At 41.0% G+C, this 24,235-nt stretch overlaps 1 long non-coding RNA gene across 6 annotated transcripts in view; it reads left to right on the top strand.

The window, feature by feature from the left end:
- Positions 1-24,235, top strand: part of LOC140895725 (uncharacterized) — a 91,834-nt gene that overhangs the window by 46,168 nt on the left and 21,431 nt on the right. For 4 of the 6 annotated variants that reach the window (XR_012154326.1, XR_012154321.1, XR_012154323.1 and 1 more), the window contains 4 exons: positions 4,645-4,757; positions 6,226-6,375; positions 6,488-6,641; positions 14,726-14,863. This is a non-coding gene — a long non-coding RNA (uncharacterized lncRNA). The remainder of the gene's footprint in view (positions 1-4,644; positions 4,758-6,225; positions 6,376-6,487; positions 6,642-14,725; positions 14,864-24,235) is intronic. The other 2 variants (XR_012154325.1, XR_012154324.1) reach the window with 2 other exon arrangements.

Raw genomic sequence — 24,235 nt, 5'->3', positions numbered from 1 at the left:
TTAAAACCAACAACAAAATCCCCGCTGACTTCAGTGTTGCAGAATCAATACTTAGATGCAAAGGGATAAAAAGAAAAATAATAATAATCATACTTTCTTGAGATTTTTCCCTTTCTTAATATGTTTTTGAACATTTTTGGTAAAGTGGACCTCCTCCAGGTTTGACTTGGCGTGCAGTGACAGCAAATGAGCATATAAAATTACTGCAACATGAGCTGTGCCATATCTAGACACAAATGATTGAAATAAATGAAGACACCAGGCCAGATCCCCAGCGAGTGTAAACTGGCATATCTCCGGTGAAGTCAATGAAGCTACAGCAAGCTGAGGATCTGGCTCACAGTTTTTACATGTTAACACTGAACTTTGTGCTGAGATCCCGGCAAACTCCCATTGACATCAGTGGGGCCAGGACTTCACTCTGTGTCTGGAAAGCTAAACTGTGAGTGCTTTCATACTTCACAAACGAAGAGAAAACTTTCTGAGTGGGTCTATACAATCAATGGGAGAATCCCAGAAATATTACACAGAGTCCCCCGAATCAGTAGGGTAAATCAAACTGTATAGCAAATAAATATAGAACCAAGCATGTCAGCCCACCAAAGCTTTAACAGATGTTGATCTACATATTCTAAGTAGCAAGCAGCTTGAATTAGCTCACATGGAAAATCTGCATTTACCCCTGGTCTTACACTATTAAGCTTGTGTCTGACTTTTAGAAATAGTGTTATAATTTGTCAGGGTGCATCCTTCCCAAGATTTCATATTTGATAACAGCAGATTGTTTCATTCTTATTGGGTGTGGCAAAGTGAATTCAGGTGAAATATCGGTGCTCCTGCAAAGCCAAAGAAAAATGTGTTTTGCATGGGGGAAAGTGTTTTTCTTCATCTTTTTGCATTGAAAAAAAAATGGGGTAATCTAATCTAAAATCCCCATTACTATATTAGTCAGCAAAGTGCCTGGCCTTGTCACTGCTAGATAAAATATTATCATACATATCGTAATTTTGCTTTCACAAGTAGGAGTTAACATGTGGCACTTGGGTTGTAAAAATGCTCTTTCTTTAAGAATGAAATATAGTAAAAATCTAAAGTCCTAAAACAAGGCTGTAGTTTTGTTGGCTTGCTTTTGAGTTCAACAATTCCTCCAGTAATCATATGTACAGTAGAAAATAAATCTCTGTGCTAAAGAGAAGAGGAAAGAGAAAAGATTTTGCTACTGAGAAATCTGTGGTACCTGGCTATATTAGAGCTGGTACGTAATTTAATAATAAAAGAATTCTGAACCACTACTATTTCCTGAATAATAGTGCTAACTTCAGCTCATTCTAGTTCACAGAGTCATTTTATTTTCAGTCACATCTGTTCAGACAACTCCAAAGTATTTGGAAAATATTTGTGATGGCTGTGACGATTATTTATTCATTTTTTTTTACCAGAAAGTGCATTATTCACAATTTTTTATTTTTCTATTTAAAAATATTCAGTCATCCAATCAGGAAGCAGAAACAATACAATGTGATTAAGATCAGAAGCAAAATACACAATGTGAACTACGGTTTGATAACCTACTATCTGAAAATTGTTCTCACAAACTATTCAGGGTGTTATGAACAACAAATACATCTGATCAGTTTGGGAAAGATTAATGGTCCATCAAAGGAACTAGCATGGTCATGACTAGTTCTAGACTGGACACTGGGTGAATAATACATATCTTTTCATATTGTCAAAACAGGAATAATTTTCAAACTTGGGCACCTAGAAATAGCTTAAATCCATATTGATGCTCCTAAATATCTATTTTAATCACTTAACTCAAAAGTGAGGTTCCTAAATATCAATTTAAGTATCTAACTCTAGGTCGTTACATTTGAAAATAGGGCCCAAAAGTGTGCCATAAGTAAACTAGGTGAGTCAGAATTTGAATTGCTTTGTGACTAAATTCTGATTTGGCCTCACACCTTCCAGTACTGCCTTTGCAATCAGATACGGTTACCACAGCACTCAGATTACCAAAATGCTCTGTACTGAGTCCTGTGAATAACTCTGAGGCAGCACCTTTTCATGACCTCAGCCAAATTGATGGGTTTTTGAAGAACTGTTGCAGTAGTCGATCAGTTGTTTTAAGTTAGGGCTGTCTTAAAATCCATTCCTGTTCTAACCTTAAAAATGAATATGAAAAGCTGCCCCAAACAGATTTAATAGATTTAGAGTGCTCACTAGTTTACTTACAGATGAATCTTCAATATGTAATTTAGGCGTGACCTTGTGATACAGCAATAGAAAAACAAGATAGATTTCAGATGTATGTCACCTATGCATTAGTGACCCAGCCTCTGCTTGTGAATTAACAACTGTGTGTCTTGTGTCAAATGTTTTTCTAATACCTGAGGAGCTGAGAGCTTCTCTACATTACAAAGGTTAATTGAGGAGCATGCATTAGTTTCTTTACTTGCGTGGCAGCTCCAGGACAGACTAGAAAGATGAGACTGGCTCCTCCTATGTACAAGGAGGGTTTGACAAGTCTTCCTGATTGATTGTGCCCCTCTTTTGGGGCTGGGCACAAGCACAGTCTTTGCACTTTCCTGAACACAGATGATGTAAACTTAGCGCCATCACCTGCATTAGACTGTGCCACATAAAAGCATAGTTGTGGCAACGTTGGAGGTGCTCTTTATTAATTACTGATACTGTGTCTGGATCTGTCACTAGTGTGCTGGTCTGTACCATGATAGCGGGTATTTCACCCTAGGGTCTGACTGAGTCGCAGACCTTAACCCTTCTCTAATAGTTGCCCTTAAAGGTGGTTAAGAGGTGAGGGCAGAGTGAGTAGCCTTAATGGCTCTAGACCACTCTCATGATTAGATCAGAAGCCTTGTGATACATGAGGAAACCCAGTGTTTGCACATCTGATCGTCTAATGCCACATTTCTTGCTTTGTCACAGTCTCTTTCCATTACAGCAGCATCTTTCTCAATAGTTTTCGTATGTGTCATCTGTTGTCCTCCTCTTTTCCCTCTTCCACCAGATGGGTAACTGTTCAAGGGCTTGTCTTGGAATACGTTTTTGACATCTGTACAACATGTCCAAATCACTTCAGCCTTCTTTCTTTAATCATTGGCTGCACCGGGGTGGCCAACCTGAGCCGGAGAATAAGCAAGAATTTACCGGTCTGCATTGCCAAAGAGCCACAGTAACATGTCAGCAGCCCCCCCATCAGCTCCACTCCCCGTTCCCAGCACCTCCTGATTGGCTGTTTTGTGGCATGCAGGAGCCTCGGGGGGTGAGGAGCGAGGGCATGGCAGGCTCAGGGAAGGAGGTGGGAAGGGGTGGAGTGGGGGCAAGGCCTTTGGTAGAGCCAGGGGTTGAGCCGTGAGCACCCCCCCGGCACATTGGAAAGATGGTGCCTGTAGCTTCAGCTCTGGAGTCGGTGCCTAGACAAGGAGCCGCATATTCACTTCTGAAGAACCACATGTGGCTCTGGAGCCACAGGTTGGCCACCCCGGTCTACACAGTCTGTTGACCAGTCCTTTGTTACACATCAGTGTTGGTCACTTTATGCCACCAGCGGACACCAAGTATTCTCCTCAAACATCTCTGATGGAATTAAGTTTCCTGTTCTTGTAAGGATCTCCTCATTTTTTCCAGTTATTTACCAGTGTTGAAAAAGCTCCACTTGCTTTCCAGATTCTTGCTTTCACCACCTAATGGAGTTGTGTGATTGTGCTTCCAAGACATTCAAAGTTGTTAATCATGATGCACCCATTGCTATCAGTCACATATGTACTATCATTACAGACTCCACTTTCAACTATCATGATTCATTTTCTTTTGGCTGGTTCTTAATCCTACTTTGGCAGATTCACATTTGACATTGGTAGTGATTTTTTTCATGCCATCATCGCCTGTGTTCAATAGAACAATGTGATTTGCAAAGTCAAGATCTTGACATTTTCCTCTACTTCACTCCAGTATCTTCTTTTTGCAACACGTAATCTATCACAATGTAGAAGACAAGGGATGATAACATGCAACCCTGCCACACTTCAGGGATGATATCAAACCGATTAGTCTCTCCACTTCCTGTCTTTATACAGCATTTTTAACCTTCATACAGCATTGTGATCAGTGACACTGTCTTTCTAGAAAAGCCCATATTGTCACAAGATCTTCTGTAGCGACTCTATGAAGGTGCTCTAAAGCTCTGGTGAAAACTAAGTTCAAAACTAGTCTCCTCTGGCAGGCAAGCCCTTTCTTAATCAATCATTTCAAGGTAAAGATGTGATCTACACACAGTCATTTCAATCTGAAGCTTGCTTGCTCATTACACAATTTTTCATCTGGATCTAGAGTGATTCTGTTCTATCTACTGTACACAACACTTTTCTGGGTACTGCAAGTAGAGGTATCCATCACCAATTATCATACACAAGGTAGTTACATTTCTTTGGTAATTTACAGATCTCACTGTCTTTCAGTCTCCAGGCAGAATTCTTTCTCCCAGCCTGTATCACAAAGTTTATGCATTTAATGTGTTACCATGTCCTCCTCAGCTTTAACAGTGACCTTATCTTAATCAGTGACTCTGCTGTTTTTCAGCTGCTTAATTGCTTTCCTTCTTTCTGCTTCTGAAATTTCTAGCAGAGAAATATTGAACTATTGCTCTCATGGGGAGGATCCAAATCAGTTTGAACAAGAGAGAACCAGAATGAGTTCTTCAGATGCACAGGAAAATCTGGGCTTGCTAGGAGCATGTAAGTTGGTTCTGTTCTGTTCTGTTCTGTTCCTGTAACTGAAGAGGAAATCCCAACTGATTTATCTTGTAGGAAAGTTAAAATCAGATTATACTAAATCTGCTGGCTGTAGGCTGTTGCTTTAAAATCCTTTTTTTCTTTTTTTAATGCTTTGTTCTAATTGCTGAATAAAAATAAGTCTTTTGGTTTCTATCACTGGTCTCAGGTTCCGAAAGGGAGGAAATACAGGTGCCCAATACCTAATCATATCTGCAGGGTGATGAACAGTTGGTATTCATGTGGTATTATACCCAGGCCCCTGTCTAAGAGTGGAAAAATTATGAGATTTTACCCCAAGACTGGTAAGGGACAAGAGGCTGAGCACCTGAGGCAGTTGCTGCCAGAGAAACCAGAAAGGGGACTGCTAACCCTGCAACTGTGACCGTAGGAAAAAGTGTGGGCCACTGCTGACCCTTCCCCCCCGAACTGGCCAGCAGTAGTGGAGCTGCAAGATGGGGCAAATGAATGCTGCACCGCCCGCAGGATGGGGGGAAGGAGCTGCTTTCTCTCTCTCCACCATTTCACATGCTAAGTAGAATGAAGAGAAATAGCTTGCAGAGGACTGTAGGCTATGTTCCCTCTAATTTGTTACATCCACATGCAGAATCAATTTTGTTATGTGCAACAATATGGAGGTCAGGTGTGGCAGGGGATGGGGCCGAGGGATTCGGAGTGTGGGAGGACACTCAGGGCTGGGCAGAAGGTTGGGGTGCAGGGGAGGTGAGGCTCTGGCTGGGGGTGTGGGCTTGGGGGCAGGGCCAGGGATGAGTGGTTGGGGGTGCAGGCTGCCCAGAGGCTGTGGTGGGGAGAGAGGACTCCCCACAGCCCCCTCTCACAGCAGCAGCCAGGAACTGGGGGAGAGGTGCCTTTCCCCAGCCGCAGCAGCTCCAGGGCTGGGGGAGAGGTGCCTCTCCACCCTGCATGCCTGCGCAGCCTTTAATAGGCTGCTGTGTGGCCGCACAGCTTAGAGAGAATTTAGACTGTCGGAGGATAGTACCCTTAATTCCACACAAAAGAAGGGAAATCTTCCTCTCTATTTTTAAAAATAAGTAATTGTTAATTCAATTGTGCTACAAACAGACCAGACAACCCAGCAGCACCCTGAAATACTCTGCTTTCCCTAGTAAACACACTTTAACTTAACCAATCACAAGCATTAATTCCCATAACAAATGGTTATCTAGTTTCTACACTGCATTTCTCAAAAAGCCACAAGCCTAAGATCAAAGTTCACAATTTTTCTCAGCTATAAGAAGCCTCGTTCTTTAGGTATTCCAGACTGTAAAGGGGAAACTAAGGGATGCTATTTAGGACCTCTCCATCTCTCTGGATGTATTTCAGCATTATGATGCTCAGGATTTACAAACAACAATACACAACAATTCTCTTTGTGTTGTAACATTAATTTTATTTATTTTCTCCACCATAGAAAGGACAAAGCATTCTTCTTCAGCTGAAAAAAATCCTCTAAAGGCTAAGAACTTTTCCAACGTCCTTTTCATTCCCCTGGGCCAAAAGTAAGATCTGAATATTTCAGCAGTACGCCAGGGTAACCAAAATCTAAAGAAAAATTTGTCAGGTCAGTTAAAAAGAAGCCAGACAAGGCATTTGTACATGCACATTTAAACTTATGCTTGAAATGACCCAAATTTCCTGTCACATGTTTGTTTGTTTTTCACCCCTGGACCTAGATAGTCATCTGCTTATAGGTCTTGATCCAGTCTCCATTTAAGCCAGTTGATAAACCTCCATTGACATAAATGGTGCAGGAACAAATCCACAGAAACCATTTCGACTGAAATTACATTAGCCAGCAGCTTAGACTCTCCTATGCCTGTCATCTATGTAAGTACAAAATGTTTCCATATTTTTTTGTGCTGTTTCTCATTTAACTAAGTGGGAAATTTGAATATGTGCCACTGGTGCAAAATTTTCAATAGACATCAAAGTGCATCTGTCTTCTAGGCCTGTTATTCTAAGGCTGTTGTATTTTATCTCTCAATGTGCTTGAGTAATGTAATGCAAAGAGGACTCACATTTTGAGTGAAACTCCACAAAAGTAGTTGCATGGGTGTGCGTCTCCGCTGCACAATACAAAACCCGCATTGTAAACAATGATTCTGACTGTGATTCTGATGGTGGCACCACTTGGACGTACTGTGTTAATCACATTGTCATTAATTAATCCAGCCAGCATCAGAACTTTACTAGGAGGACCGGGATGTAACTCAGTCCTGGCAGGACAAATATTCAATTCTACTTGCCTGTTCATGAGCAAGTGTTTATGGTCGTTTCAAAGAAATATTTATGAAGCCTTCTAAAAATGATACTCATTGCTGACTAATGCCACTAGGCACTTGTACTATATGGTAATTCCAGTATTCACTGGCATAATTGTAATTCCTCTGTGGGGACAACGTTGGACTTTGAATGTAAGTAGGGGGAAGTGTCTTTGAATAATTTTTATTGTCCTCCTGTGCCCGCTGTTCTTTAAGTGAGAGCCTGTCTATGAAGGAATTTCTGTCCTCCTAGACTCCCTCCCCCATGCCCCTGCCCCTACATTTAGAAGACTGAGCAAATTGGGAGGGGTGAACTTGAAACCCTACAATATTATATTGCTAACCTGATCACAACCCTACTGTATTTTCCTGTCTGGAAGTCCTATTGAAAGTCAATGGACATGATTCTGATCTCACTTATATCGCTGTAACTCCGTTGACTTCTGCTACTGATTTACAGTGCTGTACGTAAGACTAGAATCTGGTACGCTGCAGTATCTGATAACATTTGCTGTATGTCGGGACAGACAAATCACCTCAGATAAAATAAAATAAAAACTTTAAACTTAAAGGTCAAAACTCTCTTTAGAGGTTTGAAAATATTTGGTTAACGTTGGTTCCCCAGCAGTGGCCGCAGCAGCACTATGACAGAGAAACTATTTCCAGGGTATTTCCAGTCCAGCTGAAACTGGATATGATCAGAAATGTAATGAAAATGCCTAATCTTGGGAGACACCCAAACCAGAGAGATTTGGATATGCTTTGGGGACTCTGTATGCCTTCTAAAGTACACAGAGTGTTCAAATCTTTTGAGGTTCACCCAGCATATGTTATCTAATCTGGTAAGTGACCTCACATTGGAGATAAGTGGTGATGCTACTACAAAGGACTCAGTGATGAATTTGTTTAACTTTGCCTGTGCTGTGCTAGACAAAAAATGGCTGCAATCAGCTTTATACTCTTCAACCCTCTCCTCTATGGTAATTCTGTATAGCCCATGTGAGAAAAATAGGATGTTCTGTGTGATTTTAGGAATATGATGTTTTTTATTAACATATTTTAACAGGAGTTTGTTTCATGTATGTGTTGTGGATGGCTTTTCATGCAAATAGATGTTATGTTAAGAGAGTGAGCACGCAGGTTGAAGATGTCAGCTGTATTTACAAAATGCTTTTAAAAGAAGCTTCTTAACTCTGATGAAGACACACTTTTCTTTGAAACAAGTGATCCATTGATATCAACTTGAGGGATGCAGAAGATTTCACCCACTTAAATGGAGTATATTAAAAGAAGAATATTTTAATTATTAAACACTTTTTTCACTATTATAAATAGTGCCTCTTGGCAGTGTGCATCTAAATAGTCAATAGGCCCCACAAGTCTTGAGCACAGGTCTGGGAGTCATCACACTCCAATCTTCCACCTGGCAGCTAACAGACAACAGCTGAGACTGAAGTCCACAAAGCCCAAAAGGAGCACAAGCCCCACATCTATGCTCTGGTAGGGAGAATTCAAAGGCTCCTGATTGGGTCACAGCCAATTTATTTAAGCCAGAGGAGGGAATAGGAAATAGAGTTGGGCTCCACCCTACCATGGACTGCTTACCTGCTTGTCTTCTGATTGTGATCTCCAGGTAGTCTGACTTAGCCTGACAGTTGGTACCTGGTTCCTGTCCTCTGGTTCTGTTGCCTAATCCTGATCTCCTAGTATCCTGACTAGGTCTGATTCCATAACTGATTCCTGATAACTGCCTTCTGGTTTGGATATTAGGAAAAACTTTTTCACTAGGAGGGTGGTGAAGCACTGGAATGGGTTACCTAGAGAGGTGGTGGAATCTCCCTTCTTAGAGGTTTTTAAGGCCCGGATTGACAAAGCCCTGGCTGGGGTGATTTAGTTGGGGATTGGTCCTGCTTTGCGCAGGGGGTTGGACTAGATGACCTCCTGAGGTCTCTTTCAACCCTGATATTCTATGATTGATTCTGGAGTCTGATCTCCTGGCATTCCAGTTTGGCCTGATTCCTCGTAATTGGCTCATGATTCTAATAGGGCTGCCTATGCCCTGGCCTTGACACCAGTCCACTCCTATTTCTATTATTAAGACACACTACCTGCTTGTATTATATTGGTTATCAGGTCAATCCTTCAAAGTGCTGAGCTCCTCCTGTGAACTGATGGGTTCTCTTCACTACCACTGGCTTTAGTGAGAACTGAGGGCACTCAGCACTCTTAATTATGCTCAGCATCTTGTAGGATCAAACCCTATCTGAGCATTAGGCAAATCACACTGAATTTTCCCTCAGAAAAAGTGATCATGGAGGTTGATTATTTCTTTGACAAATTTAATTCATGTGCATAAGGAATGACATGAACTTTGAAAAGAGAAAAATAAAAACAAAACCTTCAAGTTAACCTTGACCATGTCTGATTATCCTAGTGTATGCTGTTATTTGTTATTTGTATTACCATTGGGCCTTAGAGCATGAGTCAAGGACCAGGATCCCGCTGTGCTAGGTGCTGTACAAACACAGAACAAAAAGACACCTAATGGTCTCCTTCATTGTGCATCCAGGAGATGACCTCAAAAGAGTTGAAAGTAGGGTACAAAATTCAGGAAAGGCTATGCTAGTGTGGCAAAGTTTATAATTTTCAAGTCTAACTTTAAATCAGGTTACTGGGCTATATTCAGGTATTATGATGATGGTGTCAGGGCCAGAACAGTACCCTCAGAGATAAAAACATCCCAGTTCAGCAAGAAGCCTGTGCTTCAGTCCCATTAACTTCAGTGTTAGACACATGCTTAATAATTTTATTAAGATAATGTTGAAGTAAAAAGAAAATGGTACAGAATTTAGGCATAGAAGTTTCTGGTTATCAGGGAATAAGGTACAGATTATCAAGGGGTGCGAAATTCGGTTTAGGAGTGGGTGGCGTAAGGAATACATAATCTGCAGTCTACCTGATTGGGGATAAAAGTTTAACGGGTCAAAGTACAGACATTGAGCTCTGGGGGTATGTTGTCCATATAATGGCTATATTCAGGTGTGGAGTATAATGAGCGGGTACGATGATGGGGATGGATCTACCCTCATTTGGTGGGATTTAATGTTCAGTGAGTTTATGGTTCCAGTTTATATGGTCCAATGGAAAAAAGTCTCTCAGTTAAGCAGGCACTAAAGTGCTTTGCTGACGATGGATGGATTTAAGCACATACACTGATTAACTGGCCACAGGATCCAGCATATTTACAATGGCTGTGTATGTGCACCGAAAATCAATTTTTTTGGTTTCTTACTGACATCTTCTCTGAATAAAAAATAAAATCTCTCTGGACTGTAGAGACCGAGGTGGATGTCTGTTCAGGCTCAATGATTACTTTTGAGGGTTATGGAACAAGATCTTGATTCAAATTTCAAATACTGTTCCCTTCCCAAAGACATAATTTCCTGAGGTATTCCCACATTTCACCTGATAATCATAATGAACCTTGAATTACAGGGTATTTAGGGGGGAAATAATCTGATTTTTAATTATGAAATTTATGTGGTAACTGTCTGGCTCACAGACTTTACAAGTGAATATAAAAACTTTTATGTAACAGTTTGAATATGGCTCAGGTCAAAAGTGTATAAAAGTCTTTGCTACTTGATAGCTCTTCAGAGGTGTGACTAGTCAGGTGAGCTATGGTCACATGTTGAATCAAAACCCTAGGGTCTTGAATTATAAACGTATGAGGGCTGTCTACAGGCTTGACCAAATATTTTTTTTCAGTAACTAGAGTATAAATGAGTAGTTCATGAGGCAATTACATCAGCAAAACCAACAGAAGAATGTTTCTGCACATCCGATGTACATATACATAAGAAAGAAAACATGTTTGTATAAAATCCATGTGATTTTGATCAAACAAATTAACTTGGACCTCTAATCACTTTGGCCTCTGATCCATCTTACCGGGACTTGTTTGATTAGGGGGGAAAAAGCAACTAATATAATCTACTTACTGACTTATGTGACCTAAAATGTGAACGTGAAGCCAACCTAGAGTCTAAATGCCCCTCCCCTACCTTTCCCACCAGGTGGGGGGCTACTGGGATAGACAGCTGGAATGAAGGGAGAATGCATATCTAAGAATGCAGGGGTGGGCTCCTCCTCCCCTCCTCTATAGACTTCCAGCCAAAGGGAGCTGGTTGGCCCTGCACTCCCCCTCTAATTAATTTGAACCTCCTCTCAGATTTATGGGGTCTTGCTGAGGATCTAGTCCTATAACTCCTGGCCATATTAAATAGTCAGTTGTCATTTATTAAGGCCAACCTGCTTGTTATTGAGAAGTGACCTTTTAGTTCCTGGTAGCCTGACACCAAAAAATGTACTTTTGTATCTTTTTGCATGAAGACAGTATCTTCTTGTCAATCAAACACTGTGCTGATTATGAACAAATTATCTCTAATTTTTCTGCTCATCAGCCCCTGGCAAAAAGGCAATTCAACCACTCTATCAATTTCCCCAAGAATTAAATTCTGAATACATTAGGGTTACTTTAGCTTAATGAATTTGAATGTTTATGGCATTAAAATTTAATATAGTGATAGAGTTTAAAGTGGTAACACAGGACATCTAAATTATTAGGCATTTCTAATATCTGAGATTAGACTCGCAACAGTTATATCTTGTACAGCCTTGTCCACCAAAAAACATTAAAAATGCATAGGTGTTCATTTAATTAAAGATGGCATATTAACCCCTTTGCACAAAGGGGTTGAATAAGTCATCTTATTTCTGGCACTTAACATTTCCATGGTTGAATTTGCAACCTTATTAAAAAAGTCTTAATGTATTTTTGTATGCAATGTCCTAGTTTATTTTAAAAAGAAAAAGTACAACTTCTGTCATGTGCAGCTGTATGAGTTATCAGCTTGCTTGAAACCAAGATCTCCAGCACCACTGTTCAGACCTCTTCCACCGGAACTAAAGTATTTTGTGACATTATCTGGCAGTAGCAGAATGCTGTTATTCTCTGTGGACTAGCCACTTGAGGAGGATGTATAATGCACTGAAATAGTGGGTTACACATGCAGGACTAAGCCACATTTTATAGACTGGTCAAATTCTTTCAGAGAGACAGTGTAACTATATTGGTGAGACTTGGGACTGCTGTCTGGAGAGATGGTTAAGTTCCTCTTCTGGAATAAGGTGGTATATCTTTCAGAATATTGACCCCGGGCTGTGCCAGAATTAAACTTGTTTCAGAGTAACAGCCGTGTTAGTCTGTATTCGCAAAAAGAAAAGGAGTACTTGTGGCACCTTAGAGACTAACCAATTTATTAGAGCATAAGCTTTCGTGAGCTACAGCTCACTTCCTCAGATGCATATCGTGGAAACTGCAGCAGGCTTTATATATACACAGAGAATATGAAACAATACCTACTCCCACCCCACTGTCCTGCTGGTAATAGCTTATCTAAAGTGATCATCAGGTGGGCCATTTCCAGCACAAATCCAGGTTTTCTCACCCCCACCCCCTCACACAAATTCACTCTCCTGCTGGTGATAGCCCATCCAAAGTGACAACTCTTTACACAATGTGCATGACAATCAAGTTGGGCTATTTCCTGCACAAATCCAGGTTTTCTCACATCCCCCCACCCCCATACACACACAAACTCACTCTCCTGCTGGTAATAGCTTATCCAAACTGACCACTCTTCAAGTTTAAATCCAAGTTAAACCAGAACATCTGGGGGGGGTAGGAAAAAACAAGAGGAAACAGGCTACCTTGCATAATGACTTAGCCGTGGCCCCTTGTAGCATGTAGTAGTTTAGAAAGTTTAGTGTCCTTTTTCTTTTGTAGAGAAGCAAAGTGTGCGTTGTAAATGGCTTGTCTAGTTTTAATAAAATCCAGCCACGAGGAAGCTTGTGTGGAAGCTTGGTTTTTTATGAGAGTATCCATTTTTGAGAGCTCATTCTTAATCTTTCCCTGTTTGCTGTAGAGGATGTTGATCAGGTGATTCCGCAGTTTCTCTGAGAGCGTGTGGCACAAGCTGTCAGCATAGTCTGTGTGGTATGTAGATTGTAATGGATTTTTTACCTTCAGTCCTTTTGGTACGATGTCCATCTGTTTGCATTTGGAAAGGAAGATGATGTCTGTCTGTATCTATACAAGTTTTTTCATGCAGTTGATAGATTTCCACCCATAACTACTTCACATTTGGGGACAATGTATACCTTCAGATCAGCGGCACTGCTATGGGTACCCGCATGGCCCCACAGTATGCCAACATTTTTATGGCTGATTTAGAACAACGCTTCCTCAGCTCTCGTCCCCTAAAGCCCCTACTCTACTTGCGCTATATTGATGACATCTTCATCATCTGGACCCATGGAAAAGAAGCCCTTGAGGAATTCCACCATGATTTCAACAATTTTCATCCCACCACCAACCTCAGCCTGGTCCAGTCCACACAAGAGATCCACTTCCTGGACACTACAGTGCTAATAAACAATGGTCACATAAACACCACCCTATAGCGGAAACCTACTGACCGCTATTCCTACCTGCATGCCTCCAGCTTTCACCCTGACCACACCACACGATCCATCGTCTACAGCCAAGCTCTGCGATACAACCGCATTTGCTCCAACCCCTCAGACAGAGACAAACACCTACAAGATCTCTGTCAAGTTTTCTTACAACTACAATACCCACCTGCAGAAGTAAAGAAACAGATTGATAGAGCCAGAAGAGTTCCCAGAAGTTACCTACTACAGGACAGGCCTAACAAAGAAAATAACAGAACGCCGCTAGCCGTCACCTTCAGCCCCCAACTAAAACCCCTCCAACGCATTATTAAGGATCTACAACCTATCCTAAAGGATGACCCAACACTCTCACAAATCTTGGGAGACAGGCCAGTCCTTGCCTACAGACAGCCCCGCAACCTGAAGCAAATACTCACCAACAACCACATACCACACAACAGAACCACTAACCCAGGAACTTATCCTTGCAACAAAGCCCGTTGCCAATTGTGCCCACATATCTATTCAGGGGACACCATCACAGGGCCTAATAACATCAGCCACACTATCAGAGGCTCGTTCACCTGCACATCCACCAATGTGATATATGCCATCATGTGCCAGCAATGCCCCTCTGCCATGTACATTGGTCAAACTGGACAGTCTCTACGTAAAAGAATAAATGGACACAAATCAGATGTCAAGAATTATAACATTCATAAACCAGTCAGAGAACACTTCAATCTCTCTGGTCACGCAATCACAGACATGAAGGTCGCTATCTTAAAACAAAAAAACTTCAAATCCAGACTCCAGCGAGAAACTGCTGAATTGGAATTCATTTGCAAATTGGATACTATTAATTTAGGCTTAAATAGAGACTGGGAGAGGCTAAGTCATTATGCAAGGTAGCCTGTTTCCTCTTGTTTTTTCCTACCCCCCCCCAGATGTTCTGGTTTAACTTGGATTTAAACTTGAAGAGTGGTCAGTTTGGATGAGCTATTACCAGCAGGAGAGTGAGTTTGTGTGTGTATGGGGGTGGGGGGGATGTGAGAAAACCTGGATTTGTGTATATTTTCTAATAACTGATTAGTGAATTGAAAACTCTCTAACCTGTATCTTTACTCTGTTAAGGAGCACACAATTGTCCAGAAAAAGTCATAAGAACACAAGAAGAGCCATACTGGGTCAGATCAAAAATCCATCTAGCCTAGTATCCTGTCTTCCGACAGTGGCCAATGCCAGGTGCCCCAGAGGGAATGAACAGAACAGGTAATCATCAAGTGATCCATCCCCATTGCCAATTCCCAGCTTCTGGAAATTAAATAGTCATCTCCTGACAATTAAATAGTGACTGTATATTTACACTCTTTTTCTTGTGCCTATTTTAAATTCAGAAATTTCAAACTGTCTTAATTAGTGAGAGGAGATGGGGGGGAATCACTTCAGATAAGGTTTGTTTAAAGGTTGCTAAAAAAATACAATATTGAAACTTCTGTATTTTATAAAAGGTACAATAAAATATAAATTAATCCTTTATTTTATAATATGATCAAATGTTTTATAACTGTTAACAGACGCAGCAAATAACGTTGTTTTGGTTATACAGAGGCTACTAAAATCTGTCTTTAGGGGCTATTTCTTTACATCACCTTTCATGTGATTATATACAGAAAATAGAAAAGGAGTACTAGTGGCACCTTAGAGACTAACCAATTTATTTGAGCATAAGCTTTCGTGAGCTACAGCAGCTCACGAAAGCTTATGCTCAAATAAATTGGTTAGTCTCTAAGGTGCCACTAGTACTCCTTTTCTTTTTGCGAATACAGACTAACACAGCCGCTACTCTGAAACCTATATAGAAAATATTAACACTCAGGTGTTTTTTGTTTTGTTTAGCTATTATCGTTTATTCTACAGTTATTTTGGAATCATAAATGTGACTGAAAATGTAAGACTCTAAAATAGATATGGTGGCATTTCAACAGAAGGACAAGAGACACATTTTTTGTCCCCTTTCATGTCTCTTACCTTTTTTAATCATCATTTGTTTCTCTATCCTTTCTCATTGGCCTGCACTCCATGGCTACACTGAATTGAATGGTGTTCTGTCTTCCCAAAACCTTTGATGGTTTATTATTTGCAACACTATAAATACTCCCCCTAGCTAGGAGTGCTAGCAAAGAAAGGGAGGCTAGTAATGGGATGTCTTTTCTTGAAGCTCTGGTCATCAAAAATAGGGTAAACAACTGAGAAATGACAGGACCCCAAAAGCTCATATTCCCATACTTTTCACAACCACACTATCTGTTGTAGACAGCCTCCATTTTATGTGGCCTTCAATAGTATAACACATATTATCACCAAACATTCAACAAAAATCTTAAGACACAATTTAAGTAATATCTAATTTGAATGCCCAATGTGAGAGACTTTGGGCCTGAATTTTTCAGGGTGCTGAGTATGCATGGCTCCCACTGATTTCAGTTAGAATGGCGTGCTCATCTCTTCTGAACATCAGGCACTATCTGTTTGAGGTTGGGCCTGGGCAACCAAAAACAGCAACTGCTCTTGAGAGGCATGGCCATGGCTTGCTATAGATCCAGCCCTATGCTCTAGGCAAAATTCTCAGTGAAGTTCAGTGAAGTTGCATTACAGAATTAGGCCCTATGACTCCTTTCCTTTTCTCCATATCCTTTTTCCCTCCATATCTTCATGTACAATTTTCCTCAGTAATTTTTATCATTTCTGTAGAATTCCTAATACCTTGTTCTCTTGGAAGCTGTTTTTGAAATGGCTTTGCTTGCATTATTTTTATATATTTACACTGCAATAGAACTCAAACGGGATTGGGCCCTCTTGTGCTGGACACTGTATAAACATATGGGTAGATACAGTTCCTGTTCCAAAGTACTTACCATCGAAAAAGAAAGGGGGAAAAAAACAGATGAAGTGTTGGGGAAGGGGGTGATGAGATACAAGATGCAAGTGAAGAGACCAGGCTGATGACAGGTGCATGTCATACTAGTTTTATGTCTTTAGTTTCCTTTTTTCACATTTGTTTTATTTATATTAAAAAAACCCTTATTTTAGGGAATACTGGTGGGGCAGGGGGAAGTTGAGTATGGTTAATGTGACAGAGAGGAAAGGATTGTAGGCATAAAAAAGGGGAGAGTTCACCTGTGGAGGTGGGAGGGGAGCTTCTGGTCTCTGTTCCCTAGATTCAGCCCTCTGGGTTTGGTTGGAGGGTGCAATCACTTATAAGGTGGCATACACCTTGTACTCTTAGCTAAGGTGCTATCTGCACTGGCAAAGTAGCCCTGAGAAACTGGAGACTCTCCTGGCCATTTCCTGGGAGTTCCTTCTGTCTCTTGCTGCTCACCATGTAGAGGATGGAGAAGAGGTCATTGAGCCCAATGCTTTGGAGTGGGTACCGCTAGGTCCAGCGGGGAAGGGACAAAGGAAGGCTGCCGGAATCTGTATCTCTCTCAGGCTGACTGTCTTTTAAAGTCTATTTACTTTTTATTCATTTTCCTTGAATTTCATATTTATTTTCTTTTTCCTCCTAGGAATTTTGTTTTTCCACTGTTCTTGTTTTCCTGTAGTTCCTTTAATTCCTCTTGCTGGTGCCACCCACATTTTTTGGACCTTTCACCTCTTCAAAAAAAAATTAAAAAGTAATTGGAACATTCTCACAAAATACAGTGTCTTGCTTGCTGTTAAGGGGAGCAATCCAAAATTTTATTGTTGCAGTTCTACGGATACTAGAGGCCCAACTTATCTAGGTGCACCACCACTGCACTTCTATCCACTCTTGCTATTCTACAGACAGAGCGTAAAACCCTGGTCTCATTGAAGTCAATGAGCTTTGCCATTGACATCGGTTGGGTCAGGATTTCACTCAGAGCAATGCACAAGCAGTGCATATTGTGCCAGAGGACTAAGATAAAGGGGCACAGAAATGGACCCCAAACTTGTACTAAAAATGCCCCATTTGTCATAATGGTTGGTTGAACAGCTACTTTTCAAAAAGTGGAATTTTCCTGCCAAACTAGCTGACTGCTCATCAGCCTGTTCATGAAGGGAAGTCCCTCTAGCTACATGGTTAAACTTGTTTCCAAGATTACTTCAATGGTGCATAATATGAAAGTTGCAGTGAGATGTTTGTCTGAGATTTGAACACTTCTGAATAAACTCCCCCAAGCATACAAGCTCCATCTTCTGAGTACACTGTTCACGTATCAACCTTGTGTCTGGCCTGACTTGCTCTTCTTGCATACTGAATTTATCTGATTGCTTCATCTGAGTATGGCAGACCCTGGTGCTAACATCCTTCTTAGCACCCTACCACTATGCTGCAGCTGTCAGCTGAAACTGACAAAAGCAGCAGCCAGTTGGAAGAATCACTGGAGTGAAATTGCTTTTTAGTGAATAAATTCCCATGAACTCAAGTGAAAAAAAGGATCAGGGCAGAATTCTGTGCTGGATAAGGAAGAGTGTGATGGGTCACCTAACCCCCTTTGCTATGTGATGTGCAGGGGAAGCATATCTGGCCAGAAAATCCAACTGAGATGCATAGTGGCAGAAGCAGGACACACTCCCTGCTTCCTGTGAGGCTGCAGATAATCCTAGAGTGATGATCACACACTTCTCCTGAGATTTTGGGGAAGGGAGCAGGGGTGGGAGTAGCTGGAGAATAGGCACTTGCCCCACATGGCAGGATTATTAAAGGACCAAAAACCCCACCTAAACCTTCTGCCCCCAAAGATACTCCAGTAGTTAAGGTGATATGACACCTCAATGGATTGTAATCCAAAATTAGCATGCAAAATCAAAGTAAAGTTCTTTTGTCACCTTTCTCCCTGTCACCCCCACAGAGCCTTTGTGATAGTTTTGTCAATAATATAAGCAGGGACTTTATTTTAGTAGCTAAATCTTCAACTGATATAAATCATCATCACTCCACTGATGGCAATGTAGCTGTGCTCATTTACATCATGAAAAGCTGGCCAAATATTTGTACCTACAATGAAATAAAGATAATTCTGCCCTCTTTGCCACACAGTTTCCAGTGAAAAAGGTCCACAACCCATACATCGCCTCCCAACTGGTAGTATTTCTACATATTCTATAGAAAGATTGAACTACCCCCCTCAGCTCTAGAATTGATCCTTTCGTAACATGGCTGATGGACAGTAAAGAGAGCATTGGACCACTGCTGTCTACGCAGTAACACTTTTGTGCATCAACAAAAGACTTGAATTTCCAATTCTGTTAGTTCAGGACAGATCCCGACATTCTTCCTCGTGCTTGCTGAGTAATACCTTACTTGCCAACTGTTCCCATTAATTTCAATGGGACTAGTCATAGGGTGGACCTCATGCTGAATGGTATCTGCCAGTATTTGGTTTGTAGTGATTTTTCCAGGCACTAAAACTCCGTTTATACAAAGAAAAAGAGAGCACATAATCATGGGATTCAGTGTCAGGAGGCACAGGTAGTACAGTGAGAGCTATATATTTTAAAATCTTGTCTCACATGTGCCCATTTCTGATTCAGTATAATAGACATTTAATTAAACTCTCCTATGGCTTGCAGCTATCTGAACTGCCTGGGAGACTCCAGATATTGTTCAGAAAATTGAGAGTCAGTAGAGAGGGAACAAATACAAGAGGGCAACATCCTGCAGTCCATCAGAAAGGGAAGTTGGGACAGTGGGATTTATTTTTATAAGGTACTTTGCTTGGAGGATTTTTCTAAGCTCTCAAAGTTGTAGTAAAAAAGGCTTATGCTGAAGTTCACCTAAGGTCATAAAGATGAATCTCAAGTACTTTATATAATAACCTTCCCATTTTCTAACTTGAAGTTTGATGAATAACACCATCTTATTTTTTCATTGTTCCCAGTCCACACTTCCAATCTTCTCTCTATTAAAAATGTCATATGGAAAGATTATGATTTATCTGCAAAACCCCTCGGAACACCAATCCAATATTCCAAAATGAAAAGGAGGATGTATTTTAAATCAATGAGCATATTTATTTGTAAATCAGTTCAGATAGGTTTTACGCTACCTGTTACAATGTTATAAATTACAGGACTTTGGGAACATTGTATTTTTACACTGGAGTGTCTGTCTCTCTCTCTCTCTCACACACACACACTCTCGTTCTCTTCTCTTCTCTTCTCTTCTCTTCTCTTCTCTTCTCTTCTCTTCTCTTCTCTTCTCTTCTCTTCTCTTCTGCCCTTAGTTACCAACATACAGCTTCCATTATTTCAGTGGACGCTGTTCATGTGTATCTGAGGGCAGACTTTGTTCTTTAGAACTTGGAATATTTTCAAGAAAGGATTTTGAAAGCCTAAGTTTAGCAAAATATAGTCTACAGTGCCTGGATATGCTATTTTATGAGGAGAACAGTGAGGAAAATTAGAACAAATACAAATAAAGGACCCAGGAGTCCTGTGGATTTCATATGGAGTGATTTCAGAATCAGTGCCAAAGGAAATAAGGGCACAATCCTATATTTCTTGTATGCCCCAATATACCATTGACTTCAGTGGCTCCACAAGGAATGCAGGACAGACTATGGTGTTATAAATTTTAGAATAAAAGAGGTTGATAGTTTTGTAAATGTTGAGTAAAAGTGTTTGGCAAAATATTAGACAAAATATTTAAAGAACATGTCTAACGTTAAGCCTATGAAGTATTCCTTTGAAATCAGTGGGACTGCTCATATGCTTAAGGTTAGGTACATGCTTATGTACTTCGCTGAGGGGCATGACAATGTATTAGCAAGATCATGTGGTGTGCTGAGGCCAGAGAGCTAGCATATCTGGCCATTAGAGGGTCACTCCATAGTTGAGGAACTGGCTACATAACTGGAGTGTGTGTTTTGTTTATACCCATGCATCTCATTTTCATCTTTAGGTGCTGGTGACATATACAAAGTACTCAAGGTTTGGACCTATGCTTAATGTTGTCATCCTGAACTGAAGATAAAAATACAGCTTTATATCAGGGGTTCTCAAACTGGGGGTCGGGACCCCTCAGGGGGTCACAAGATTATTACATGGGGGGATCACAAGCTGTCAGCCTCCAACCCAAACCCTGCTTTGCCTCCAGCATTTATAATGGTGTTAAATATATAAAAAAGTGTTTTTAATTTATAAGGGGGGGTCGCACTCAGAGGCTTTGCTATGTGAAAGGGGTCACCAGTAAAAAAGTTTGAGAGCCACTGCTTTATATCCTTCAGATGGTGGTTTTAGTTTTTTCACTTGGTGTGTGTATGTGATGGATATAATTTAAATTAATGAAATATTGAGGTGGTTTGAAAAGACCTTAGCACAGTGGTGAGCAACCTGCAGCCCATGGGCCACACACAGCCTGCCAGGGTAATCTGCTGGCAAGCCGTGAGACAGTTTGTTTACATTGACTGTCCGCAGGCACCACCGCCCGCAGCTCCCAGGGCCTGCAGTTCACCGTTCCCGGCCAATGGGAGCTGCGGGTGGCTTCCTTGCTCCTGATTTGTACTGTGTGCTTGGCCACAGCTAAGAGTTCACAACTTTTTTTTTTTTTTTTTTTACCATTGTTCCCTTTTGTGTAACTCGCACTGAGGTCAGTGAAAGTTTTCCCTGTGAATCAATGAAAGGATTCCCCCCCTCCCCCCGCTCAGGTTTGTTTCATTTATTTATATATTTGCTAATAGGGTGGCTTCTTCTCTCTGGCCTTTGGGTGAGCTCAGGTTCATTTCTTGTTCTAACTTTTCTACAGTGCTCAGATACTCTGGGATGAATGATATAAAAATGTGATGTTACTTTAACTGAGTCTTGTATATGAAGAATCCCTGGCAAAGAAACCTTGTCTCTGGAAATGTTTCAGATTGCATTACTCATCCATTGACAGGAAAATCTCTTATTTTAATGAGAACAGTCATAGCCTCATAACCTTAGGTTTTGTTGTATTAATTAATGGTCCTGTTAAGATGCAAGGTACTGACTAAAACCTGTTAATTAATAGAAATGGTTGTCTAGTAAAGGTGGAGCAGCATTCCATTCCATTTTTGTGCTGGTATAACCGTGTGGCAAATGAGGCCCATAGCTTGTGTAAAGATTATCTGGGTGATCTCTTAAAACAAGTGGGTTGTCTATTATCCAGAATTCACTGGGAAAAGATCCCTAGCAATTGACAGGAAGCAGGAGTTACTGGTTAACTTAAATTACTATGGTTAACATTCAAATGAGTATGGAGAGTTGGGATAGGCCCTTTTCACTACATGATGGTGGAGGGAACAACAGCTATACCAAGTTTCTCCATATCCCTTTCATTGCACTGAAAGGGTATTTCAACAGGCTGTGCAATAGAGCTGTTGGAAATGGACGGAAAAAATGTAGATCCCATTGCCTATAAACTCCTTATGGGGGTTTTGGAGATGCAGAATCTGCTATTGTGGCCTTATGGCCTGTCGACAGATTTGGAAAGTGAATTTAATTTTGTTAACCTTGCTTAGTTCCCTGGACAGGTTTGATTTGTCTCTTTAAAGAGGGGAGTGAATTTCACCCTCAGTTACAAAAGATTTCTTCTTTATTACACAGAATCTGTTAATTAAAAATTAATAATTAACAATGTTAGTGAAATAGGCCATTACAAGAATTTAATGGCAGTTTCTTTTGTACCTTTTTATTGGTTATTGCAGAAATGAGTAGTTTAACTTGGATCCTGGGGAGTGGATGTGAGAATAAACAATAGCGCTGAATTTCCTTTAAGATTTGGCACAATAAGCAGTTGCTGTTAACCATGGAGCACATTCTGTTTGCTCATATAAATATAAATCCCTGTGAGATTTTGGGATTTATTGATGTGAATCAAAGAACAGAATGTAACAATGTATATATTAGTGGATAAGAATCATCTTAATTGCTCATCAGGGCTCAAATCAGCCCCCTTCTTGGAAATATCCCTTGGGTCTGAAAGTCGGAAAATTTGACAAGAAGCCCTTAGCAGATGTTTTTTTCTTGAATCCTTCAATCAGGGTGAGGGGCTGCAGTTCTGTCCCAAACTCTTTTGGGATCCATAGGAAGCCAGTGCCCACAGTATTGAAACTCTGTTCTGGCTCCAGGGCACCCTGTGGCTCTCCTCGATAGTGTTAGGCAAAAAGTTTTTTTTTTAAAGAATTAGGCAAGCACAAACAATACTGAAGGGGCTTTATTTACGGTATTGGAAAGACTGACAAGCAGCTTTAAAGATATGGTGCCATAGCGGACAGTTATATACATGTTTTTATTAATTTATTTGCATTCATTTGTATGTACAGATACAGACATTGTTAAAAATCAAGAAAGAACCCTAAACAAAGATAACACTAAGAACAGTACATACGTATAGAGGTCATTTTATTGCATTAATCATCTATGGCTACCTTGCTGTAGCCATATATTCCATTTGTGGTCCATATATTCCACTTATGGTCCAGCTCCATTTGGCACTTGTGTGCAGTGATGGATTAGCCATTGGGCCAACAGCCTGTGCCCAGGGGCCATGGTCAATTGGGGGCCCCCCCAGAAAAATGGGGCCCCCCCATCCCGACCCCATTCCCTGGCAGGAGTGCTGGGTGTGAGGACTGGGCCAGAACCCCGAGCCCCAACCCCATTTCCCCTGAAGGAGCGCTGGCAGGGACTGCAAGCAGAAGGAGAGGGGATGGGCTCCCACTTCCTCTGGCCCAGGGCCAGAAACCCCTCTGCCTGTGTGCCTTGGAATTCTGTTGAGGCAGTTCTCTCTGTAGCAGTGAGGAGGGATATTATGAAGTCAAGTTGGGGATGGGATATCAACAATCGATTCCATCCACCAACTGAATGACCCAAACCTGAGAATATAGCAAGTCATAGCCATTACTACCACTGTTAGCAGCTGCTGGGTGGTGCAAGACTTCTCCATGTGCTTACTCCAGCTAGAGAGGAAAGATTCATTCCCAGCCCCTGAGGCAGTTCTTCCCCAAATTAAACTTATTTTCTCTGGCTTTGAGGGATGTGATTTCTCCATGAAGTGAGAATGGAGATTGAATTTTCCTCTGACACCTAGAGATGGCCAGACCTTCTAAGAGACTTGGACACTTCTGGTGGCATAGTTTGAAAAACCTTAAGCTGGCAAAGTATGTGCTGAGCTTGGTCTGTGAATACAACAACATTTAGAGCCAAATGTTCAATGAGGAAGCATAAATAGCAGTTTGTGTGGGCTGATATATACTGCCCCAAATTTTACATACACATTAATTGATGGAAGTTGAAAATCCCCCTGAATTTTGTAGCGCTGTCAGTCTGGTGCCTTTTGTAAACACTTTCTATGCAAAATGTTCAGTGACTGTGAGCACTATTGAGTTCTAACAATTCTGTTCAGGTAGCATGCCTGCAAGCCTACTTACAGAGGTTAACAGGCGTTGACTGATATTTGCTGATATAAATTTCCTTTTGGGAGGCCTTTTGTTCATATCACAATACATCACTACTTTAATATGACTGATAAATCAGTCAAACTAAGCTTAAATTTAACCTGTTGCCACATGTTGATTCAGACTTAGAGAATGCAGCTGCTGTGAAGAAAACTCTCTCCACAGCTCTCTAGGATATCTTATCTCTTTGAGATAACTGGAT

Source organism: Lepidochelys kempii, chromosome 11, assembly GCF_965140265.1.
Source record: "Lepidochelys kempii isolate rLepKem1 chromosome 11, rLepKem1.hap2, whole genome shotgun sequence".
NCBI lineage: Eukaryota > Metazoa > Chordata > Testudines > Cheloniidae > Lepidochelys > Lepidochelys kempii.
Note: the sequence above shows the minus strand (reverse complement) of the source record. Positions and strands in the feature narration are given on the sequence as shown.